Below are 9,455 nucleotides of genomic sequence, written 5' to 3' on the forward strand. Positions count from 1 at the left end.
AATATAGTGTTATATTTGTTATATAATGTTATATAGTGTTACATAGTGTTATATGGTGTTACATAGTGTTATACGGTGCTTATATGGTGTTATATAGTGTTATATATAGTGTTATAATACACTTCTCACACTTCTGGATTAATGTAATGTACATGATCCTCTACCTGTGGAGAGATATACCTAGTAACTATATAATAAATTACAAATATAAAACTATACAAATATGTACGCTAATATGCCCACGCAGTAGAAGCAGTAGCCGACTGAATGCAAAGACTGGAACGAAATCGTGTAAACAACGGTCTCGGAAGGCCATTCGTAAATATATCTGCGTATTTGTAGTCGGCGGGAACGTGTATAACTCGAATGGCACCAAGACGAACTTTTTCCCGAATAAAATGAATATTAATTTCAACATGTTTCGTCCTTTGGTGTTGATCTGGGTTATGAGACACGTACATAACTGAAGTGTTATCACAATATATAATGGATGCCTGTCGAATGGGAACATGGAGCTCTAACAGAAGGTTCCTTAACCAGGTTAATTCAGTTGCAGTATTAGCTACACCCAGATACTCGGCCTCAACACTTTATCTAGAGATTGTCGGTTGTCGTTTAGAAGACTAAGATACCAGTTGTCCTCAATAAATACACAATAACCCGATGTAGAGTGTCTAGAATCTGGACATCCCCTAGTCCGCATCAGAGTAAGCAGTGAGGGTAACCGACTTAGAGGGTGATAAATGTATGGGAAAATCTAAAGTCCCTTTGATGTACCATAAAATGCGTTTAAGAAACTAAAAGTGCGGTTCACGAGAGGCGTGCATAAATAATGTAGCAGCCCCTGACCCTACCCAGGGATCGGGTGCCGCGAGCCTGACTGGTGGTATCGGTGTTTATTAAATTTGCAGCGGAATAAAAACATCAGGACCGTAGTTAGGAAATAATTTCAGAGTTTGTAAAACACCAAACTATGTATATTAAACAAATGAGCTAAAACACGTATTCCATTTATAATGTATTTATAGGGATAAACCCTAATTGCTGAAAACATAAACTTCTTCTTTTATTTAGGTAATTTATAGCCACTTTATTTAAGCCTTCAGTGCTCCATAGCTGGCTTCTAATAGCTTCACGTCAAGTTACTGAAACGCGTTTTGAAAATATTTTATCAGCAAGAAATATTGGGGAGTTCATTCTAGTTTATGAAAAGACACATTGTTATATTTTACAGTATCAAGAGTGATTACAATGTTTATATCTAACAAAAATTCCAAAGTACTTGTCACTCGACGGATCTGTGACTATGGTCATATCACACATTGGCTACCCGTGTCCAATTGTGAAGGTTATCAAGTAATGTATACAAAACCTCATAATACCGGTAGTAATTTGTAGAATAGAAAGACTTAATCACTGTAAATATAACTGAAAACATTTACGGTTTTGCAAAGCGTTTTAAATAAAATGGCTCACAATAATGTGAGAAAAAGGAGAATGACTCAAATTGTAAACTTAGGTTTTACTATAAGCTTCCTGATAATATTTCCTAGTAATTTTCCTAAGTTCCTAACAAAATATACAATGCACGCGTGTTAGTATAATAACCCAATTCAACTTTATCAATACATCACGAGATCAGAACCTCAATGTAGTTCACAAAGCATAGCCTTTATCAGGTAGCGCCTTGACATCCGTTGCTGGGTTCAAGATCGATTGGACATAGTATCGAATCAGTGATCAGGGGTTAAAACACTTACAACGGGGCAAAGCTTTGTGAAAATAGGGGTATTGGGGGTATTATTTTCATGCAGAAAGTTAGAGAGAGAAAGAGATTTGAACGATTTGAAACTGCTGAACGAATGCTCTTTTTATACTTGTTTTAAGACCTTGTCGCAGCCCGTGGAGCCCTAAGCTAATCCCATCGCGGCCCGCGAAAACCCCTAGCGGAAGGTCCCAAGACGTGACTGGAAAGTTACGGGCCTTCCGCAACCTGCGGAAGGTTTCCTTTAGTTTGTCGCGGCCCGCGACAGATATATAATTTTTATTTTTTTTCATTTTTCAATCTAAATAACGTTACGGGAGTTCGATTTTTCGATTACGGAGTGTTTTAGGACATTTTTGAGGGTTGTTATATCCTCCATACCTTGTTTTAAATCTCTTCCTTGAGATTTATTGGAATAAGTAAGGATATTTCCTTTTCATTTCAGATTTTAGCTCCCATGTGTACTTGGGTCCTCTCTTTGAATCCCACTTTACTTTAACCAGAACTAATCTCTTGTGTTTGAGATTCTTGATCTTCCTATCTTGAACTTGTATTGGCTTTTCTACAAATTTAAGCTTTTCATTTACCTCTATATCTTGAAGAGGTATTACCAATGATTCATCTCTTAAGCATTTCTTTAGGTTACATACATGAAATACATCATGTACTCCTGCCATTTCTTCTGGTAATTGTAGTTGATAAGCTACTGACCCTATTTGTTTGATAACTTCAAAAGGTCCAACATACCTTGGGCTTAGCTTTCCTCTCTTACCAAACCTTACAACTCCTTTCCATGGCGAGACTTTTAATACTATTTTGTCTCCAACTTGAAATTCCAACAGTTTACGCCTGTTATCTGCATAACTCTTTTGACAGTTTCGTGCTGTTTTCAGTCTTTCCTTGACTTGAATTATTTTGTCTGTTGTTTCTTGTCAAATTTCAGGACCTGACAGTTATTTTTTTTTCCAATTTCTGCGCAACATACTAGTGTTCGGCATTTTCGTCCATAGAGTGCTTCAAATGTGCAACATTGATGCTTGTATGATAGCTATTGTTGTAAGAAAATTCTATTAAAGGTAAGTGCTCATCCCAACTTCCTCCGAAATCTATCACACAAGCTCTAAGCATATCGTCCATAGTTTGGATTGTCCTTTCACTTTGTCCATCTGTTTGAGGATGATAAGCTGTACTTAGATTTAATCTGGTTCCCATTGCCTTTTGGAAACTTGTCCAAAAATGAGAAGTAAAACGACTATCTCGTCAGACACAATAGATAAAGGGATTCCATGTAATGGAACTATTTCATTCACATACAACTTAGCTAATTGTTCAATACTGAAAGTTTCCTTCATTGGTAAGAAACATGCTGATTTGGTCAATCTGTCCACAATTACCCAAATTGTGTCGTTACCTTTTCGTGTCTTGGGTAATTTGGTAACAAAGTCCATTGTTATTAATTCCCATTTCCAAATTGGCATTTCCAATTGCTGAAGTAATCCTGAAGGTTTCTGATGTTCAGCTTTAACTTGTGAGCATGTTAAACATTTAGCAACATAATTTGCTATGTCCTTTTCAATCCTATCCACCAAAAATTTCTTCTTAAGTCTTGATACATCTTGTCACTTCTAGGATGCATCGTACACTTGGATTTATGAGCTTCTTCTAGAATTCGGTCTCGTAGGTTTCCTTGAATAGGTACCCAAATTCTTTTATTATGAAATCTCCAAATTCCATCTGCTCATTTTTCTAATTCTTTAATCATTCCCTTTAATCCTTCAGCATCATCCTTGATTGTTGTTTCCTGTATCTTTTTGAATTGTTCATTTAAATCTATCTGCAGGTTTAATCTGAGAGCACGTACCCTTTTTGGCTTCTCATGGTACTTTCGACTTAAAGCATCAGCTACTATGTTAGCTTTTCCTGCATGGTATTGGATATCACAATCATAATCGCTAAGGATTTCCATCTAACGTCTTTGCCTCATGTTGAATTCCTTTTGCCTGAAAACATACCTTAAACTCTTATGATCTGTGAAGACAATGAACTTACTATCGTATAGATAATGTCTACAAATCTTGAGGGAAAAAATTATCGCTCCTAACTCTAGATCACGAGCTGTAGAATTTTCTTCATGCTTCTTTAGTTGTCTAGAGGCATAGGCAATTACCTTTTGACGTTGCATCAACACACATCCAAATCCTAACTTGGATGCATCACAATAGACTACAAAGTCTTCAGTTCCTTCTGGCAAGACAAGTATTAGTGCGTTAGTTAATCTTTGCTTCAAAATCTTGAATGCTTCCTCCTGTTTCGATCCCCATTCAAACTTAACTGACTTGCAGGTTAGTTTTGTAGGATCAGTTTTGTGACAACCCTCACAATTACAGGTACTGTACAAATTAATTAATTGTGATTATGTGCTTAATGACTGTGCTTGATTACAACTGACACCTTAAACTGCTTACTGATTTATGTTACATACATACATGTGCATCACTTTACATACAGTCGCTCCATTTATCTCATACAGACTTTTAGTGACAAACCTGATGCACAAAGCATAGTTAGCACCGTGAGTGGATAACTCAGACACGTGCTGACAATGCCAACACATAGACAGACACTATATTGAGGCCAATATGGGCGAGGGACAGGGTACTACACTGGTATGGAGTGTAGGGAAGTGAGGACCATAAGACTGTGTCACTAGGTGATAATTTGAGTGCCGGAAAGTGCCTAAAACTCATTTTAAGTACGGAATTCTGCAATTTCAGCAACGATTCAGCTTTTAACATACTCGTATTATTCAGAAAATTGACTAAATGGTCCTGAACGCTTTCCTAAGTGTTGGAATTAATTTCGTTACAAAAAGATGCATAAAAGACACAATGCGGTACAATTTAACACTTTAACGGAACGATACGTAACCGGATAACCGGACACTACCCAGGACACCAAAATTTTGTCAAGAACATTACTTTATTATTTTTTCACTAATTATGGTCTCAAGAATCCCCACACACTATAAAAATATGTCATACACTTACTACTTTAGAAAATACCCTAAACATTCTAAATAATCTCCTACTTATAATAAAAACTTACAATTAACCCCCCCCCCCCTCACAATTTTCGGCTCAATCTAGTGGTCCCACCATAATCATCACTAAATCCCAATTAAATATTCCTTTTTAATGTGATTGGACCTCTTTATTTGTTGCTCTTGCCAAGAAATCACCATCATTACTAATAGAGTGGGCTAGAGATTATATCATCATTCCATCTTCCCCACAAGCTCACACCACCATTTCCTTCATCCTCTCTCTCCCTCTTGGCTGCCCACATCCGCCACCACCACCGTCACACCAACACTCACCCATTTGATCCACTATCAAGTCCAAAACAAGTGCTAGAAGAAGTCTTGTGAAGCTTGAAGCTTGGAGTCTTGAAGAAACATCACCCCTTGCATTCTCACGCCATTTTTATCATCATTTCTTGTTCACAAGTTCATCCCTAGCCCTTGTGCTAGTTGTAAGTCTTCGATTTAACTCTTGAATCACTTCTACGTTGATTGTTCGAAACATTGTTATTTGAAGTTTAAAATAAGAACACAAAGAGAAAATGAACAAGGAACCTAAACATGAACTTATATAATGATAAAATCTGGTTGGATTATGTTGGTATAAACACGCATGTTGTTTGATCATTGATTTCTCGATAAACCCGTTGTTAGAGCAATTGTTGACGCGTTTTAGTAACATTTACACTCTAAAAAGCATGCTGAATTGTATTTTCAGCCAACTTAAACAGGCTGTAACTGGAACATTATAAATCGAAAAACTGATTTTCTGAAGCCTAAAATATGCATTTTTGAAAAACCGATCAAATGGCACTGGAATCGTAATTTTTCGAGGTCGTTTACTATTTTTAAAGGACTATTTTTGGACAGCAGCTCAAGCTGTGTTTTTACTGCAGAAAAAGTGTGTTGTATTCGGAGTCATAACTTAAAAACAGAGTAGAAACAGCTCATGGAATTTTTACTGTAGATGGTCACTGTTGTCACGGTGATCCTCCAACTAGAATTTCGTCGATCGGGCTTACGATTAATTTTTAGTGAATTATTCCGTAGACTGCAATCAGAAAGTGACAAATCTGATTGCAGTCCGGTAAATGAATTTCTATAAAATACTAGTAATGAACTGAACCCCGATATTTTTACACAATAAAATTTGGATCGTATATGACCTCCTGTAAAAATTTGGGAATTTTTGGAATGAGTTAGCTATTTTATTAAATTGCTCGAAAACAGTCCAGTTCTGATTAATAAAGCTGAAATGACATAAGTAGTATGTCGCATGTCTAATTGTCGGGTTGGTTATGTGAGAACGATCTACGGGATATATGTAAAAGAAAATGATATGCTATTAAGCATGGACACCTCCATTTACAAAGGAGACTATGGCGAAATTTTTCCGAAAATCCTAACACTTAGTAAATATTTTCGAAACGAGTGTTTACTAGTATATTTTAGACTATGTTTTTCAAACATAAAACTCGCCATAATTTTTGTAACAAAAATACAGAGTATCGGAGGTTGGTTTTATACATGAAAATGGGTAAAAATATATTTAGAATATATATTTTGTATTAAGACACGCGTGTGGATAATTGTTGTTTCGTGGTCTAGTATGTATATTTTCTAAGTAGGACTTAAAGATATATTACTTCGGAACTACAAAAATACATGTATGAGATACTCCCATCCTTGGGAAGGAAATACGAATAACAATACTTGAGAAGTATTATTACTTAAATATTGAAGACACTATAAAACATAACTCAAAGGCACTAATCAATACTAAGATAAGGCACGACCCGTTCGTCTAATAGACGTTAGACCATTGTAGGTAGTCATGTTTGCTGAGGAGATTTGGGTTGCGAGTACCGAAGACGCAATACTGTGAGTTCATGTCCCCCTTTTCTCTTAACTGTTTTCAGTTTTATAACTCCGGGGGTGAAATACATGTTACATACTGCTACAGACAATTACAAATGGTATGGTCAGCTAAGGAAGGAACTGTTAGATTATGTGACTGGATAGGTGAAATCTTAAGACCATTAGTGCTCGTAGTACGATCGAGGGATACAAGTGATAGGTCTATTTGAACTTAACAAACCCCACCCATGCGCCCGCTGGTTGGACCATGTGGTGACCTTGTCTTAACACCACCCATGCGCCCGCAGGTTGGACCATGTGGTGAATACATCTTAACCTCACCCATGCGCCCACAGGTTGGACCATACGGTGATTACATTCTAACACCACCCATGCGCCCGCAGGTTGGACCATGTGGTGACTAGGTCCTATCCCCTCCCATACGCCCGCAGGTTGGACCATGTGGATACACATTAACTGATATGTTTCCTTATTTGCTTTCATACCAGAGTTTACAAAACATTCATACTTACAACGATTATAAAGGTTTATTCGTGCACACATATTAAACACATGAACTCGCTCAACTTTTGTTGACTTTTCAAACTACATGTATTTCAGGGAACTAATGGATCTGGAAGGGTATGCATGTGTCATCAAGCTGCGTAGTGTCATAAAGGATGTTATCCATGGTTGTCGGGTTTGTAGGGTGTATTCCTTTCCTGGACAGGATACATGATTCTAAACTCCGGTTTTTACTTAAGTACTTTTGTTGAGTTCTTGTGAACTCATTTAAACATGTCATGATTTGTAACTTATTTTGGTATCACGTTTTCAAGAACAAGTATGTTATGGTTTTCTAAACGTTATTTATGGATGAACATCTCATGTTTTTATCATATAGCATTGTTATGATTGATTGCTATGGTATTAAGAAGTCACACCAAATAAACCCACGCTTCCGCAAAAGTCAGGGTGTGACAGCTTGGTATCAGAGCCTCGATCATAGCGAACTAGGATTCCTTCTCGAGTCTAGACTATGATCATCAGGGCTCTCACGAAAATGTTTTCAAACGTTTTTACAATGCATATACTAAACGTCCGGATCCAGGGTACAAAACATTTTTACAAACAAAAGGCACGAATACACATTTCAAAGTTCATGTTTATAATTCAGTCTTAGTGACTGGGAGGTTGGTCATAGAGACCAGGAATTCAGTCTTAGTGACTGGGAGGTTGGTCATGGAGACCAGGGATTCAGTCTTAGTGACTGGGAGGTTGGTCATGGAGACCAGGGAATTAGTCTTAGGAACTGGGAAGGTTTGGCCTTAGAGGCCAGGGAGTTGGTCTTAGAGACTAGGGAGTTCAGTCTTAGAGACTGGGGAGGTTTAGTCTGAGAGGCAGGATGTGTTAGTCTAAGAGACTGGGATATTTGTCTGGAAGACTAAGACAAATATGTGGATACATGATGAATTGTCTTGCAATACACAAAATGTTAAGGATTACTGTAAATATGCATGCTATGACTATAATGTACCGGCACACACGCCCCCTTCCTCAGGGAACGAATTGTCAGATGATAACGACCCTACGACCACCGCCACAGATGATGAGACTATAGCTGCGCCAGAGATGTTTGCGTCAGACACTGAGAGTGACCCCGATATGCTAACCAAGGATGAGGGTGACTTCCAACCGTCTGCACTGCCAGACTTTGGCGATGAATTACCCTTGTTGATGGCTTCCTTGCCGAGGATCCCTCTGTCATTTATGTTTCGGCCCATGACCATTTCATTGCCGGTCATCCCGTTGGTAAACACACCATGGCTCCGATCCTCGACAATGCGCCTCTTATGAACATTCCTTCCGAAGGCTGGTTACTCGACGAACAATTGATAATGACATTGACGTGATATTAATGGTCCTTCCGATAACGCCCATGATGATGGAAAGTTAGACGAGAACGTCGTTACAAATTTCACTTTTGAGACCCCTATTGTGAAGCTACCCTCTGATTCTAGTATACACTCGATTTCAGACTCCTTTGAGTCTGTGACATCTGCAGCCTTACAGACAACCGGATTACAGCTTTCTACTACTGACGCTGACGACAACGACGTTATGACTGCTGCACTATCACCTGCTCGAGGCACCACACCGTTACACGACCCAGAGCCTGCTCCTGAGCTACTTTCTGCACCTTTTTGGGGCATCCTGATGTTGCACCTGCTGATCCTGAACCCCTGCTTGATCATGACCCTAATCCTCTTGGTTTACCAGACGATGCTGACTTCAGACCCCTACATTATGGAGACTACATACGGAATGAGTTGCCCTGACACGTCAGCTACAATTTAAGGTTATGAGTCGTGAAGTTTTGGAGCCTCAGATGACATCACGTCCCCCACCTTGTCTATCCTAGTATACGACGAACCTCCACAGTCATCACTGTCTCCTTGGGCACACTCACCTGCTGCCATTGCACCTTTCCAGGTTTTAACGCTTGTTTCTTTACTATTAAGAAGCAGACCAGACACTTACTTTGCCATTTAGACAAGCTCAAGGGGGAGCTCGCACATGTTAGCAGTATGTTTTTCTTCACTCCTCCACCACAGTCACCAGTATAGTTGGTCACTGGATTTATGCGGATTACGTTACTTTCAAGTAAAGACACTACTAATGAGCCAAGACTGTGGAGACTTTTGGAGACTACCTTCGACCACACAACTTTGATACACTGATAGATTTACTGGA

Source organism: Helianthus annuus, chromosome 17 (genome assembly GCF_002127325.2).
Source record: "Helianthus annuus cultivar XRQ/B chromosome 17, HanXRQr2.0-SUNRISE, whole genome shotgun sequence".
NCBI lineage: Eukaryota > Viridiplantae > Streptophyta > Magnoliopsida > Asterales > Asteraceae > Helianthus > Helianthus annuus.